This window comes from Urocampus carinirostris, unplaced genomic scaffold, assembly GCF_059441175.1.
Source record: "Urocampus carinirostris isolate Australia breed hairy pipefish unplaced genomic scaffold, RoL_Ucar_1.0 HiC_scaffold_63, whole genome shotgun sequence".
Lineage (NCBI taxonomy): Eukaryota > Metazoa > Chordata > Actinopteri > Syngnathiformes > Syngnathidae > Urocampus > Urocampus carinirostris.
The window spans coordinates 20859-37526 of NW_028283170.1; the positions used below are offsets into that span (position 1 = coordinate 20859).

Consider the following 16668-nt stretch of genomic DNA (forward strand, 5'->3'; position numbering starts at 1 on the left):
GACAGACAGACAGACAGACAGACAGACAGACAGACAGACAGACAGACAGACAGACAGACAGACAGACAGACAGACAGACAGACAGACAGACAGACAGACAGACAGACAGACAGACAGACAGACAGACAGACAGACAGACAGACAGACAGACAGACAGACAGACAGACAGACAGACAGACAGACAGACAGACAGACAGACAGACAGACAGACAGACAGACAGACAGACAGACAGACAGACAGACAGACAGACAGACAGACAGACAGACAGACAGACAGACAGACAGACAGACAGACAGACAGACAGACAGACAGACAGACAGACAGACAGACAGACAGACAGACAGACAGACAGACAGACAGACAGACAGACAGACAGACAGACAGACAGACAGACAGACAGACAGACAGACAGACAGACAGACAATTCCTTTTGAGGAATTGGAAAGAAAATTGAAAGAGGTTCCTTTTTCTAGAATGGGTTTTCCGACAGTCAACTTTTGTCCTGTTCGGTCCCTGATGGACTAGTGGCTAGGATCCAGCACTCTCACTGCTGTGGCCCGGGTTCGATTCCCGGTCAGGGATATTATAATAGACGGAAAGACAGAAAATTCTTATTGGAGAAAGCATTGAAAGAGGTTCCTTTTCTAGATTGGGTTTGACGACAGTCAACTTTTTTCTAGTAAAGTCCTTGGTGGTCTAGTGGCTAGGATCCAGCACTTTCACTGCTGTGGCCCGGGTTCGATTCCAGGGAAACTGTTACACGCAGATAGAAAATTCCTTTTGAGGAATTGGAAAGAAAATTGAAAGAGGTTCCTTTTCTAGATTGGGTTTGACGACAGTCAACTTTTTTCTAGTAAAGTCCTTGGTGGTCTAGTGGCTAGGATCCAGCACTTTCACTGCTGTGGCCCGGGTTCGATTCCAGGGAAACTGTTACACGCAGATAGAAAATTCCTTTTGAGGAATTGGAAAGAAAATTGAAAGAGGTTCCTTTTTCTAGAATGGGTTTGACGACAGTCAACTTTTTTCTAGTTAAGTCCTTGGTGGTCTAGTGGCTAGGATCCAGCACTTTCACTGCTGTGGCCCGGGTTCGATTCCAGGGAAACTGTTACACGCAGATAGAAAATTCCTTTTGAGGAATTGGAAAGAAAATTGAAAGAGGTTCCTTTTTCTAGAATGGGTTTGACGACAGTCAACTTTTTTCTAGTAAAGTCCTTGGTGGTCTAGTGGCTAGGATCCAGCACTCTCACTGCTGTGGCCCGGGTTCGATTCCAGGTCAGGGAAACTGTTACACGCAGATAGAAAATTCCTTTTGAGGAATTGGAAAGAAAATTGAAAGAGGTTCCTTTTTCTAGAATGGGTTTGACGACAGTCAACTTTTTTCTATTAAAGTCCTTGGTGGTCTAGTGGCTAGGATCCAGCACTCTCACTGCTGTGGCCCGGGTTCGATTCCAGGTCAGGGAAACTGTTACACGCAGATAGAAAATTCCTTTTGAGGAATTGGAAAGAAAATTGAAAGAGGTTCCTTTTTCTAGAATGGGTTTGACGACAGTCAACTTTTTTTCTATTAAAGTCCTTGGTGGTCTAGTGGCTAGGATCCAGCACTTTCACTGCTGTGGCCTGGGTTCGATTCCCAGTCAGGGAAACTATGACAGACAGACAGACAGACAGACAGACAGACAGACAGACAGACAGACAGACAGACAGACAGACAGACAGACAGACAGACAGACAGACAGACAGACAGACAGACAGACAGACAGACAGACAGACAGACAGACAGACAGACAGACAGACAGACAGACAGACAGACAGACAGACAGACAGACAGACAGACAGACAGACAGACAGACAGACAGACAGACAGACAGACAGACAGACAGACAGACAGACAGACAGACAGACAGACAGACAGACAGACAGACAGACAGACAGACAGACAGACAGACAGACAGACAGACAGACAGACAGACAGACAGACAGACAGACAGACAGACAGACAGACAGACAGACAGACAGACAGACAGACAGACAGACAGACAGACAGACAGACAGACAGACAGACAGACAGACAGACAGACAGACAGACAGACAGACAGACAGACAGACAGACAGACAGACAGACAGACAGACAGACAGACAGACAGACAGACAGACAGACAGACAGACAGACAGACAGACAGACAGACAGACAGACAGACAGACAGACAGACAGACAGACAGACAGACAGACAGACAGACAGACAGACAGACAGACAGACAGACAGACAGACAGACAGACAGACAGACAGACAGACAGACAGACAGACAGACAGACAGACAGACAGACAGACAGACAGACAGACAGACAGACAGACAGACAGACAGACAGACAGACAGACAGACAGACAGACAGACAGACAGACAGACAGACAGACAGACAGACAGACAGACAGACAGACAGACAGACAGACAGACAGACAGACAGACAGACAGACAGACAGACAGACAGACAGACAGACAGACAGACAGACAGACAGACAGACAGACAGACAGACAGACAGACAGACAGACAGACAGACAGACAGACAGACAGACAGACAGACAGACAGACAGACAGACAGACAGACAGACAGACAGACAGACAGACAGACAGACAGACAGACAGACAGACAGACAGACAGACAGACAGACAGACAGACAGACAGACAGACAGACAGACAGACAGACAGACAGACAGACAGACAGACAGACAGACAGACAGACAGACAGACAGACAATTCCTTTTGAGGAATTGGAAAGAAAATTGAAAGAGGTTCCTTTTTCTAGAATGGGTTTTCCGACAGTCAACTTTTGTCCTGTTCGGTCCCTGATGGACTAGTGGCTAGGATCCAGCACTCTCACTGCTGTGGCCCGGGTTCGATTCCCGGTCAGGGATATTATAATAGACGGAAAGACAGAAAATTCTTATTGGAGAAAGCATTGAAAGAGGTTCCTTTTCTAGATTGGGTTTGACGACAGTCAACTTTTTTCTAGTAAAGTCCTTGGTGGTCTAGTGGCTAGGATCCAGCACTTTCACTGCTGTGGCCCGGGTTCGATTCCAGGGAAACTGTTACACGCAGATAGAAAATTCCTTTTGAGGAATTGGAAAGAAAATTGAAAGAGGTTCCTTTTTCTAGAATGGGTTTGACGACAGTCAACTTTTTTCTAGTTAAGTCCTTGGTGGTCTAGTGGCTAGGATCCAGCACTTTCACTGCTGTGGCCCGGGTTCGATTCCAGGGAAACTGTTACACGCAGATAGAAAATTCCTTTTGAGGAATTGGAAAGAAAATTGAAAGAGGTTCCTTTTTCTAGAATGGGTTTGACGACAGTCAACTTTTTTCTAGTAAAGTCCTTGGTGGTCTAGTGGCTAGGATCCAGCACTCTCACTGCTGTGGCCCGGGTTCGATTCCAGGTCAGGGAAACTGTTACACGCAGATAGAAAATTCCTTTTGAGGAATTGGAAAGAAAATTGAAAGAGGTTCCTTTTTCTAGAATGGGTTTGACGACAGTCAACTTTTTTCTATTAAAGTCCTTGGTGGTCTAGTGGCTAGGATCCAGCACTCTCACTGCTGTGGCCCGGGTTCGATTCCAGGTCAGGGAAACTGTTACACGCAGATAGAAAATTCCTTTTGAGGAATTGGAAAGAAAATTGAAAGAGGTTCCTTTTTCTAGAATGGGTTTGACGACAGTCAACTTTTTTTCTATTAAAGTCCTTGGTGGTCTAGTGGCTAGGATCCAGCACTTTCACTGCTGTGGCCTGGGTTCGATTCCCAGTCAGGGAAACTATGACAGACAGACAGACAGACAGACAGACAGACAGACAGACAGACAGACAGACAGACAGACAGACAGACAGACAGACAGACAGACAGACAGACAGACAGACAGACAGACAGACAGACAGACAGACAGACAGACAGACAGACAGACAGACAGACAGACAGACAGACAGACAGACAGACAGACAGACAGACAGACAGACAGACAGACAGACAGACAGACAGACAGACAGACAGACAGACAGACAGACAGACAGACAGACAGACAGACAGACAGACAGACAGACAGACAGACAGACAGACAGACAGACAGACAGACAGACAGACAGACAGACAGACAGACAGACAGACAGACAGACAGACAGACAGACAGACAGACAGACAGACAGACAGACAGACAGACAGACAGACAGACAGACAGACAGACAGACAGACAGACAGACAGACAGACAGACAGACAGACAGACAGACAGACAGACAGACAGACAGACAGACAGACAGACAGACAGACAGACAGACAGACAGACAGACAGACAGACAGACAGACAGACAGACAGACAGACAGACAGACAGACAGACAGACAGACAGACAGACAGACAGACAGACAGACAGACAGACAGACAATTCCTTTTGAGGAATTGGAAAGAAAATTGAAAGAGGTTCCTTTTTCTAGAATGGGTTTTCCGACAGTCAACTTTTGTCCTGTTCGGTCCCTGATGGACTAGTGGCTAGGATCCAGCACTCTCACTGCTGTGGCCCGGGTTCGATTCCCGGTCAGGGATATTATAATAGACGGAAAGACAGAAAATTCTTATTGGAGAAAGCATTGAAAGAGGTTCCTTTTCTAGATTGGGTTTGACGACAGTCAACTTTTTTCTAGTAAAGTCCTTGGTGGTCTAGTGGCTAGGATCCAGCACTTTCACTGCTGTGGCCTGGGTTCGATTCCCAGTCAGGGAAACTATGACAGACAGACAGACAGACAGACAGACAGACAGACAGACAGACAGACAGACAGACAGACAGACAGACAGACAGACAGACAGACAGACAGACAGACAGACAGACAGACAGACAGACAGACAGACAGACAGACAGACAGACAGACAGACAGACAGACAATTCCTTTTGAGGAATTGGAAAGAAAATTGAAAGAGGTTCCTTTTTCTAGAATGGGTTTTCCGACAGTCAACTTTTGTCCTGTTCGGTCCCTGATATTCCCGGTCAGGGATATTATAATAGACGGAAAGACAGAAAATTCTTATTGGAGAAAGCATTGAAAGAGGTTCCTTTTCTAGATTGGGTTTGACGACAGTCAACTTTTTTCTAGTAAAGTCCTTGGTGGTCTAGTGGCTAGGATCCAGCACTTTCACTGCTGTGGCCTGGGTTCGATTCCCAGTCAGGGAAACTATGACAGACAGACAGACAGACAGACAGACAGACAGACAGACAGACAGACAGACAGACAGACAGACAGACAGACAGACAGACAGACAGACAGACAGACAGACAGACAGACAGACAGACAGACAGACAGACAGACAGACAGACAGACAGACAGACAGACAGACAGACAGACAGACAGACAGACAGACAGACAGACAGACAGACAGACAGACAGACAGACAGACAGACAGACAGACAGACAGACAGACAGACAGACAGACAGACAGACAGACAGACAGACAGACAGACAGACAGACAATTCCTTTTGAGGAATTGGAAAGAAAATTGAAAGAGGTTCCTTTTTCTAGAATGGGTTTTCCGACAGTCAACTTTTGTCCTGTTCGGTCCCTGATGGACTAGTGGCTAGGATCCAGCACTCTCACTGCTGTGGCCCGGGTTCGATTCCCGGTCAGGGATATTATAATAGACGGAAAGACAGAAAATTCTTATTGGAGAAAGCATTGAAAGAGGTTCCTTTTCTAGATTGGGTTTGACGACAGTCAACTTTTTTCTAGTAAAGTCCTTGGTGGTCTAGTGGCTAGGATCCAGCACTTTCACTGCTGTGGCCCGGGTTCGATTCCAGGGAAACTGTTACACGCAGATAGAAAATTCCTTTTGAGGAATTGGAAAGAAAATTGAAAGAGGTTCCTTTTTCTAGAATGGGTTTGACGACAGTCAACTTTTTTCTAGTTAAGTCCTTGGTGGTCTAGTGGCTAGGATCCAGCACTTTCACTGCTGTGGCCCGGGTTCGATTCCAGGGAAACTGTTACACGCAGATAGAAAATTCCTTTTGAGGAATTGGAAAGAAAATTGAAAGAGGTTCCTTTTTCTAGAATGGGTTTGACGACAGTCAACTTTTTTCTAGTAAAGTCCTTGGTGGTCTAGTGGCTAGGATCCAGCACTCTCACTGCTGTGGCCCGGGTTCGATTCCAGGTCAGGGAAACTGTTACACGCAGATAGAAAATTCCTTTTGAGGAATTGGAAAGAAAATTGAAAGAGGTTCCTTTTTCTAGAATGGGTTTGACGACAGTCAACTTTTTTCTATTAAAGTCCTTGGTGGTCTAGTGGCTAGGATCCAGCACTCTCACTGCTGTGGCCCGGGTTCGATTCCAGGTCAGGGAAACTGTTACACGCAGATAGAAAATTCCTTTTGAGGAATTGGAAAGAAAATTGAAAGAGGTTCCTTTTTCTAGAATGGGTTTGACGACAGTCAACTTTTTTCTATTAAAGTCCTTGGTGGTCTAGTGGCTAGGATCCAGCACTTTCACTGCTGTGGCCTGGGTTCGATTCCCAGTCAGGGAAACTATGACAGACAGACAGACAGACAGACAGACAGACAGACAGACAGACAGACAGACAGACAGACAGACAGACAGACAGACAGACAGACAGACAGACAGACAGACAGACAGACAGACAGACAGACAGACAGACAGACAGACAGACAGACAGACAGACAGACAGACAGACAGACAGACAGACAGACAGACAGACAGACAGACAGACAGACAGACAGACAGACAGACAGACAGACAGACAGACAGACAGACAGACAGACAGACAGACAGACAGACAGACAGACAGACAGACAGACAGACAGACAGACAGACAGACAGACAGACAGACAGACAGACAGACAGACAGACAGACAGACAGACAGACAGACAGACAGACAGACAGACAGACAGACAGACAGACAGACAGACAGACAGACAGACAGACAGACAGACAGACAGACAGACAGACAGACAGACAGACAGACAGACAGACAGACAGACAGACAGACAGACAGACAGACAGACAGACAGACAGACAGACAGACAGACAGACAGACAGACAGACAGACAGACAGACAGACAGACAGACAGACAGACAGACAGACAGACAGACAGACAGACAGACAGACAGACAGACAGACAGACAGACAGACAGACAGACAGACAGACAGACAGACAGACAGACAGACAGACAGACAGACAGACAGACAGACAGACAGACAGACAGACAGACAGACAGACAGACAGACAGACAGACAGACAGACAGACAGACAGACAGACAGACAGACAGACAGACAGACAGACAGACAGACAGACAGACAGACAGACAGACAGACAGACAGACAGACAGACAGACAGACAGACAGACAGACAGACAGACAGACAGACAGACAGACAGACAGACAGACAGACAGACAGACAGACAGACAGACAGACAGACAGACAGACAGACAGACAGACAGACAGACAGACAGACAGACAGACAGACAGACAGACAGACAGACAGACAGACAGACAGACAGACAGACAGACAGACAGACAGACAGACAGACAGACAGACAGACAGACAGACAGACAGACAGACAGACAGACAGACAGACAGACAGACAGACAATTCCTTTTGAGGAATTGGAAAGAAAATTGAAAGAGGTTCCTTTTTCTAGAATGGGTTTTCCGACAGTCAACTTTTGTCCTGTTCGGTCCCTGATGGACTAGTGGCTAGGATCCAGCACTCTCACTGCTGTGGCCCGGGTTCGATTCCCGGTCAGGGATATTATAATAGACGGAAAGACAGAAAATTCTTATTGGAGAAAGCATTGAAAGAGGTTCCTTTTCTAGATTGGGTTTGACGACAGTCAACTTTTTTCTAGTAAAGTCCTTGGTGGTCTAGTGGCTAGGATCCAGCACTTTCACTGCTGTGGCCCGGGTTCGATTCCAGGGAAACTGTTACACGCAGATAGAAAATTCCTTTTGAGGAATTGGAAAGAAAATTGAAAGAGGTTCCTTTTTCTAGAATGGGTTTGACGACAGTCAACTTTTTTCTAGTTAAGTCCTTGGTGGTCTAGTGGCTAGGATCCAGCACTTTCACTGCTGTGGCCCGGGTTCGATTCCAGGGAAACTGTTACACGCAGATAGAAAATTCCTTTTGAGGAATTGGAAAGAAAATTGAAAGAGGTTCCTTTTTCTAGAATGGGTTTGACGACAGTCAACTTTTTTCTAGTAAAGTCCTTGGTGGTCTAGTGGCTAGGATCCAGCACTCTCACTGCTGTGGCCCGGGTTCGATTCCAGGTCAGGGAAACTGTTACACGCAGATAGAAAATTCCTTTTGAGGAATTGGAAAGAAAATTGAAAGAGGTTCCTTTTTCTAGAATGGGTTTGACGACAGTCAACTTTTTTCTATTAAAGTCCTTGGTGGTCTAGTGGCTAGGATCCAGCACTCTCACTGCTGTGGCCCGGGTTCGATTCCAGGTCAGGGAAACTGTTACACGCAGATAGAAAATTCCTTTTGAGGAATTGGAAAGAAAATTGAAAGAGGTTCCTTTTTCTAGAATGGGTTTGACGACAGTCAACTTTTTTCTATTAAAGTCCTTGGTGGTCTAGTGGCTAGGATCCAGCACTTTCACTGCTGTGGCCTGGGTTCGATTCCCAGTCAGGGAAACTATGACAGACAGACAGACAGACAGACAGACAGACAGACAGACAGACAGACAGACAGACAGACAGACAGACAGACAGACAGACAGACAGACAGACAGACAGACAGACAGACAGACAGACAGACAGACAGACAGACAGACAGACAGACAGACAGACAGACAGACAGACAGACAGACAGACAGACAGACAGACAGACAGACAGACAGACAGACAGACAGACAGACAGACAGACAGACAGACAGACAGACAGACAGACAGACAGACAGACAGACAGACAGACAGACAGACAGACAGACAGACAGACAGACAGACAGACAGACAGACAGACAGACAGACAGACAGACAGACAGACAGACAGACAGACAGACAGACAGACAGACAGACAGACAGACAGACAGACAGACAGACAGACAGACAGACAGACAGACAGACAGACAGACAGACAGACAGACAGACAGACAGACAGACAGACAGACAGACAGACAGACAGACAGACAGACAGACAGACAGACAGACAGACAGACAGACAGACAGACAGACAGACAGACAGACAGACAGACAGACAGACAGACAGACAGACAGACAGACAGACAGACAGACAGACAGACAGACAGACAGACAGACAGACAGACAGACAGACAGACAGACAGACAGACAGACAGACAGACAGACAGACAGACAGACAGACAGACAGACAGACAGACAGACAGACAGACAGACAGACAGACAGACAGACAGACAGACAGACAGACAGACAGACAGACAGACAGACAGACAGACAGACAGACAGACAGACAGACAGACAGACAGACAGACAGACAGACAGACAGACAGACAGACAGACAGACAGACAGACAGACAGACAGACAGACAGACAGACAGACAGACAGACAGACAGACAGACAGACAGACAGACAGACAGACAGACAGACAGACAGACAGACAGACAGACAGACAGACAGACAGACAGACAGACAGACAGACAGACAGACAGACAGACAGACAGACAGACAGACAGACAATTCCTTTTGAGGAATTGGAAAGAAAATTGAAAGAGGTTCCTTTTTCTAGAATGGGTTTTCCGACAGTCAACTTTTGTCCTGTTCGGTCCCTGATGGACTAGTGGCTAGGATCCAGCACTCTCACTGCTGTGGCCCGGGTTCGATTCCCGGTCAGGGATATTATAATAGACGGAAAGACAGAAAATTCTTATTGGAGAAAGCATTGAAAGAGGTTCCTTTTCTAGATTGGGTTTGACGACAGTCAACTTTTTTCTAGTAAAGTCCTTGGTGGTCTAGTGGCTAGGATCCAGCACTTTCACTGCTGTGGCCCGGGTTCGATTCCAGGGAAACTGTTACACGCAGATAGAAAATTCCTTTTGAGGAATTGGAAAGAAAATTGAAAGAGGTTCCTTTTTCTAGAATGGGTTTGACGACAGTCAACTTTTTTCTAGTTAAGTCCTTGGTGGTCTAGTGGCTAGGATCCAGCACTTTCACTGCTGTGGCCCGGGTTCGATTCCAGGGAAACTGTTACACGCAGATAGAAAATTCCTTTTGAGGAATTGGAAAGAAAATTGAAAGAGGTTCCTTTTTCTAGAATGGGTTTGACGACAGTCAACTTTTTTCTAGTAAAGTCCTTGGTGGTCTAGTGGCTAGGATCCAGCACTCTCACTGCTGTGGCCCGGGTTCGATTCCAGGTCAGGGAAACTGTTACACGCAGATAGAAAATTCCTTTTGAGGAATTGGAAAGAAAATTGAAAGAGGTTCCTTTTTCTAGAATGGGTTTGACGACAGTCAACTTTTTTCTATTAAAGTCCTTGGTGGTCTAGTGGCTAGGATCCAGCACTCTCACTGCTGTGGCCCGGGTTCGATTCCAGGTCAGGGAAACTGTTACACGCAGATAGAAAATTCCTTTTGAGGAATTGGAAAGAAAATTGAAAGAGGTTCCTTTTTCTAGAATGGGTTTGACGACAGTCAACTTTTTTTCTATTAAAGTCCTTGGTGGTCTAGTGGCTAGGATCCAGCACTTTCACTGCTGTGGCCTGGGTTCGATTCCCAGTCAGGGAAACTATGACAGACAGACAGACAGACAGACAGACAGACAGACAGACAGACAGACAGACAGACAGACAGACAGACAGACAGACAGACAGACAGACAGACAGACAGACAGACAGACAGACAGACAGACAGACAGACAGACAGACAGACAGACAGACAGACAGACAGACAATTCCTTTTGAGGAATTGGAAAGAAAATTGAAAGAGGTTCCTTTTTCTAGAATGGGTTTTCCGACAGTCAACTTTTGTCCTGTTTGGTCCCTGATGGACTAGTGGCTAGGATCCAGCACTCTCACTGCTGTGGCCCGGGTTCGATTCCCGGTCAGGGATATTATAATAGACGGAAAGACAGAAAATTCTTATTGGAGAAAGCATTGAAAGAGGTTCCTTTTCTAGATTGGGTTTGACGACAGTCAACTTTTTTCTAGTAAAGTCCTTGGTGGTCTAGTGGCTAGGATCCAGCACTTTCACTGCTGTGGCCCGGGTTCGATTCCAGGGAAACTGTTACACGCAGATAGAAAATTCCTTTTGAGGAATTGGAAAGAAAATTGAAAGAGGTTCCTTTTTCTAGAATGGGTTTGACGACAGTCAACTTTTTTCTAGTAAAGTCCTTGGTGGTCTAGTGGCTAGGATCCAGCACTCTCACTGCTGTGGCCCGGGTTCGATTCCAGGTCAGGGAAACTGTTACACGCAGATAGAAAATTCCTTTTGAGGAATTGGAAAGAAAATTGAAAGAGGTTCCTTTTTCTAGAATGGGTTTGACGACAGTCAACTTTTTTCTATTAAAGTCCTTGGTGGTCTAGTGGCTAGGATCCAGCACTCTCACTGCTGTGGCCCGGGTTCGATTCCAGGTCAGGGAAACTGTTACACGCAGATAGAAAATTCCTTTTGAGGAATTGGAAAGAAAATTGAAAGAGGTTCCTTTTTCTAGAATGGGTTTGACGACAGTCAACTTTTTTCTATTAAAGTCCTTGGTGGTCTAGTGGCTAGGATCCAGCACTTTCACTGCTGTGGCCTGGGTTCGATTCCCAGTCAGGGAAACTATGACAGACAGACAGACAGACAGACAGACAGACAGACAGACAGACAGACAGACAGACAGACAGACAGACAGACAGACAGACAGACAGACAGACAGACAGACAGACAGACAGACAGACAGACAGACAGACAGACAGACAGACAGACAGACAGACAGACAGACAGACAGACAGACAGACAGACAGACAGACAGACAGACAGACAGACAGACAGACAGACAGACAGACAGACAGACAGACAGACAGACAGACAGACAGACAGACAGACAGACAGACAGACAGACAGACAGACAGACAGACAGACAGACAGACAGACAGACAGACAGACAGACAGACAGACAGACAGACAGACAGACAGACAGACAGACAGACAGACAGACAGACAGACAGACAGACAGACAGACAGACAGACAGACAGACAGACAGACAGACAGACAGACAGACAGACAGACAGACAGACAGACAGACAGACAGACAGACAGACAGACAGACAGACAGACAGACAGACAGACAGACAGACAGACAGACAGACAGACAGACAGACAGACAGACAGACAGACAGACAGACAGACAGACAGACAGACAGACAGACAGACAGACAGACAGACAGACAGACAGACAGACAGACAGACAGACAGACAGACAGACAGACAGACAGACAGACAGACAGACAGACAGACAGACAGACAGACAGACAGACAGACAGACAGACAGACAGACAGACAGACAGACAGACAGACAGACAGACAGACAGACAGACAGACAGACAGACAGACAGACAGACAGACAGACAGACAGACAGACAGACAGACAGACAGACAGACAGACAGACAGACAGACAGACAGACAGACAGACAGACAGACAGACAGACAGACAGACAGACAGACAGACAGACAGACAGACAGACAGACAGACAGACAGACAGACAGACAGACAGACAGACAGACAGACAGACAGACAGACAGACAGACAGACAGACAGACAGACAGACAGACAGACAGACAGACAGACAGACAGACAGACAGACAGACAGACAGACAGACAGACAGACAGACAGACAGACAGACAGACAGACAGACAGACAGACAGACAGACAGACAGACAGACAGACAGACAGACAGACAGACAGACAGACAGACAGACAGACAGACAGACAGACAGACAGACAGACAGACAGACAGACAGACAGACAGACAGACAGACAGACAGACAGACAGACAGACAGACAGACAGACAGACAGACAGACAGACAGACAGACAGACAGACAGACAGACAGACAGACAGACAGACAGACAGACAGACAGACAGACAGACAGACAGACAGACAGACAGACAGACAGACAGACAGACAGACAGACAGACAGACAGACAGACAGACAGACAGACAGACAGACAGACAGACAGACAGACAGACAGACAGACAGACAGACAGACAGACAGACAGACAGACAGACAGACAGACAGACAGACAGACAGACAGACAGACAGACAGACAGACAGACAGACAGACAGACAGACAGACAGACAGACAGACAGACAGACAGACAGACAGACAGACAGACAGACAGACAGACAGACAGACAGACAGACAGACAGACAGACAGACAGACAGACAGACAGACAGACAATTCCTTTTGAGGAATTGGAAAGAAAATTGAAAGAGGTTCCTTTTTCTAGAATGGGTTTTCCGACAGTCAACTTTTGTCCTGTTCGGTCCCTGATGGACTAGTGGCTAGGATCCAGCACTCTCACTGCTGTGGCCCGGGTTCGATTCCCGGTCAGGGATATTATAATAGACGGAAAGACAGAAAATTCTTATTGGAGAAAGCATTGAAAGAGGTTCCTTTTCTAGATTGGGTTTGACGACAGTCAACTTTTTTCTAGTAAAGTCCTTGGTGGTCTAGTGGCTAGGATCCAGCACTTTCACTGCTGTGGCCCGGGTTCGATTCCAGGGAAACTGTTACACGCAGATAGAAAATTCCTTTTGAGGAATTGGAAAGAAAATTGAAAGAGGTTCCTTTTTCTAGAATGGGTTTGACGACAGTCAACTTTTTTCTAGTTAAGTCCTTGGTGGTCTAGTGGCTAGGATCCAGCACTTTCACTGCTGTGGCCCGGGTTCGATTCCAGGGAAACTGTTACACGCAGATAGAAAATTCCTTTTGAGGAATTGGAAAGAAAATTGAAAGAGGTTCCTTTTTCTAGAATGGGTTTGACGACAGTCAACTTTTTTCTAGTAAAGTCCTTGGTGGTCTAGTGGCTAGGATCCAGCACTCTCACTGCTGTGGCCCGGGTTCGATTCCAGGTCAGGGAAACTGTTACACGCAGATAGAAAATTCCTTTTGAGGAATTGGAAAGAAAATTGAAAGAGGTTCCTTTTTCTAGAATGGGTTTGACGACAGTCAACTTTTTTCTATTAAAGTCCTTGGTGGTCTAGTGGCTAGGATCCAGCACTCTCACTGCTGTGGCCCGGGTTCGATTCCAGGTCAGGGAAACTGTTACACGCAGATAGAAAATTCCTTTTGAGGAATTGGAAAGAAAATTGAAAGAGGTTCCTTTTTCTAGAATGGGTTTGACGACAGTCAACTTTTTTTCTATTAAAGTCCTTGGTGGTCTAGTGGCTAGGATCCAGCACTTTCACTGCTGTGGCCTGGGTTCGATTCCCAGTCAGGGAAACTATGACAGACAGACAGACAGACAGACAGACAGACAGACAGACAGACAGACAGACAGACAGACAGACAGACAGACAGACAGACAGACAGACAGACAGACAGACAGACAGACAGACAGACAGACAGACAGACAGACAGACAGACAGACAGACAGACAGACAGACAGACAGACAGACAGACAGACAGACAGACAGACAGACAGACAGACAGACAGACAGACAGACAGACAGACAGACAGACAGACAGACAGACAGACAGACAGACAGACAGACAGACAATTCCTTTTGAGGAATTGGAAAGAAAATTGAAAGAGGTTCCTTTTTCTAGAATGGGTTTTCCGACAGTCAACTTTTGTCCTGTTCGGTCCCTGATGGACTAGTGGCTAGGATCCAGCACTCTCACTGCTGTGGCCCGGGTTCGATTCCCGGTCAGGGATATTATAATAGACGGAAAGACAGAAAATTCTTATTGGAGAAAGCATTGAAAGAGGTTCCTTTTCTAGATTGGGTTTGACGACAGTCAACTTTTTTCTAGTAAAGTCCTTGGTGGTCTAGTGGCTAGGATCCAGCACTTTCACTGCTGTGGCCCGGGTTCGATTCCAGGGAAACTGTTACACGCAGATAGAAAATTCCTTTTGAGGAATTGGAAAGAAAATTGAAAGAGGTTCCTTTTTCTAGAATGGGTTTGACGACAGTCAACTTTTTTCTAGTTAAGTCCTTGGTGGTCTAGTGGCTAGGATCCAGCACTTTCACTGCTGTGGCCCGGGTTCGATTCCAGGGAAACTGTTACACGCAGATAGAAAATTCCTTTTGAGGAATTGGAAAGAAAATTGAAAGAGGTTCCTTTTTCTAGAATGGGTTTGACGACAGTCAACTTTTTTCTAGTAAAGTCCTTGGTGGTCTAGTGGCTAGGATCCAGCACTCTCACTGCTGTGGCCCGGGTTCGATTCCAGGTCAGGGAAACTGTTACACGCAGATAGAAAATTCCTTTTGAGGAATTGGAAAGAAAATTGAAAGAGGTTCCTTTTTCTAGAATGGGTTTGACGACAGTCAACTTTTTTCTATTAAAGTCCTTGGTGGTCTAGTGGCTAGGATCCAGCACTCTCACTGCTGTGGCCCGGGTTCGATTCCAGGTCAGGGAAACTGTTACACGCAGATAGAAAATTCCTTTTGAGGAATTGGAAAGAAAATTGAAAGAGGTTCCTTTTTCTAGAATGGGTTTGACGACAGTCAACTTTTTTCTATTAAAGTCCTTGGTGGTCTAGTGGCTAGGATCCAGCACTTTCACTGCTGTGGCCTGGGTTCGATTCCCAGTCAGGGAAACTATGACTGACAGACAGACAGACAGACAGACAGACAGACAGACAGACAGACAGACAGACAGACAGACAGACAGACAGACAGACAGACAGACAGACAGACAGACAGACAGACAGACAGACAGACAGACAGACAGACAGACAGACAGACAGACAGACAGACAGACAGACAGACAGACAGACAGACAGACAGACAGACAGACAGACAGACAGACAGACAGACAGACAGACAGACAGACAGACAGACAGACAGACAGACAGACAGACAGACAGACAGACAGACAGACAGACAGACAGACAGACAGACAGACAGACAGACAGACAGACAGACAGACAGACAGACAGACAGACAGACAGACAGACAGACAGACAGACAGACAGACAGACAGACAGACAGACAGACAGACAGACAGACAGACAGACAGACAGACAGACAGACAGACAGACAGACAGACAGACAGACAGACAGACAGACAGACAGACAGACAGACAGACAGACAGACAGACAGACAGACAGACAGACAGACAGACAGACAGACAGACAGACAGACAGACAGACAGACAGACAGACAGACAGACAGACAGACAGACAGACAGACAGACAGACAGACAGACAGACAGACAGACAGACAGACAGACAGACAGACAGACAGACAGACAGACAGACAGACAGACAGACAGACAGACAGACAGACAGACAGACAGACAGACAGACAGACAGACAGACAGACAGACAGACAGACAGACAGACAGACAGACAGACAGACAGACAGACAGACAGACAGACAGACAGACAGACAGACAGACAGACAGACAGACAGACAGACAGACAGACAGACAGACAGACAGACAGACAGACAGACAGACAGACAGACAGACAGACAGACAGACAGACAGAC

General features: G+C 46.5%; 10 non-coding genes across 10 annotated transcripts; all 10 read left to right on the plus strand.

Annotated features, from left to right (window-relative positions):
• The first annotated feature begins 1571 nt into the window (after nucleotides 1-1571).
• trnae-uuc (transfer RNA glutamic acid (anticodon UUC)) lies at nucleotides 1572-1643 on the plus strand. Its single transcript has one exon. It is a non-coding gene; the product is annotated as a tRNA-Glu (tRNA).
• Nucleotides 1644-3729: 2086 nt separating this feature from the next.
• trnae-uuc (transfer RNA glutamic acid (anticodon UUC)) lies at nucleotides 3730-3801 on the plus strand. The gene has a single exon. It is a non-coding gene; the product is annotated as a tRNA-Glu (tRNA).
• An 883-nt stretch (nucleotides 3802-4684) lies between these two features.
• On the plus strand, nucleotides 4685-4756 carry trnae-uuc (transfer RNA glutamic acid (anticodon UUC)). The gene has a single exon. It is a non-coding gene; the product is annotated as a tRNA-Glu (tRNA).
• Nucleotides 4757-5131: 375 nt separating this feature from the next.
• On the plus strand, nucleotides 5132-5203 carry trnae-uuc (transfer RNA glutamic acid (anticodon UUC)). The gene has a single exon. It is a non-coding gene; the product is annotated as a tRNA-Glu (tRNA).
• A 1269-nt stretch (nucleotides 5204-6472) lies between these two features.
• Nucleotides 6473-6544, plus strand: trnae-uuc (transfer RNA glutamic acid (anticodon UUC)). The gene has a single exon. It is a non-coding gene; the product is annotated as a tRNA-Glu (tRNA).
• Nucleotides 6545-8605: 2061 nt separating this feature from the next.
• On the plus strand, nucleotides 8606-8677 carry trnae-uuc (transfer RNA glutamic acid (anticodon UUC)). The gene has a single exon. It is a non-coding gene; the product is annotated as a tRNA-Glu (tRNA).
• Nucleotides 8678-10671: 1994 nt separating this feature from the next.
• Nucleotides 10672-10743, plus strand: trnae-uuc (transfer RNA glutamic acid (anticodon UUC)). The gene has a single exon. It is a non-coding gene; the product is annotated as a tRNA-Glu (tRNA).
• A 962-nt stretch (nucleotides 10744-11705) lies between these two features.
• trnae-uuc (transfer RNA glutamic acid (anticodon UUC)) lies at nucleotides 11706-11777 on the plus strand. Its single transcript has one exon. It is a non-coding gene; the product is annotated as a tRNA-Glu (tRNA).
• Nucleotides 11778-14379: 2602 nt separating this feature from the next.
• trnae-uuc (transfer RNA glutamic acid (anticodon UUC)) lies at nucleotides 14380-14451 on the plus strand. The gene has a single exon. It is a non-coding gene; the product is annotated as a tRNA-Glu (tRNA).
• A 1249-nt stretch (nucleotides 14452-15700) lies between these two features.
• On the plus strand, nucleotides 15701-15772 carry trnae-uuc (transfer RNA glutamic acid (anticodon UUC)). Its single transcript has one exon. It is a non-coding gene; the product is annotated as a tRNA-Glu (tRNA).
• Nucleotides 15773-16668: the final 896 nt, after the last annotated feature.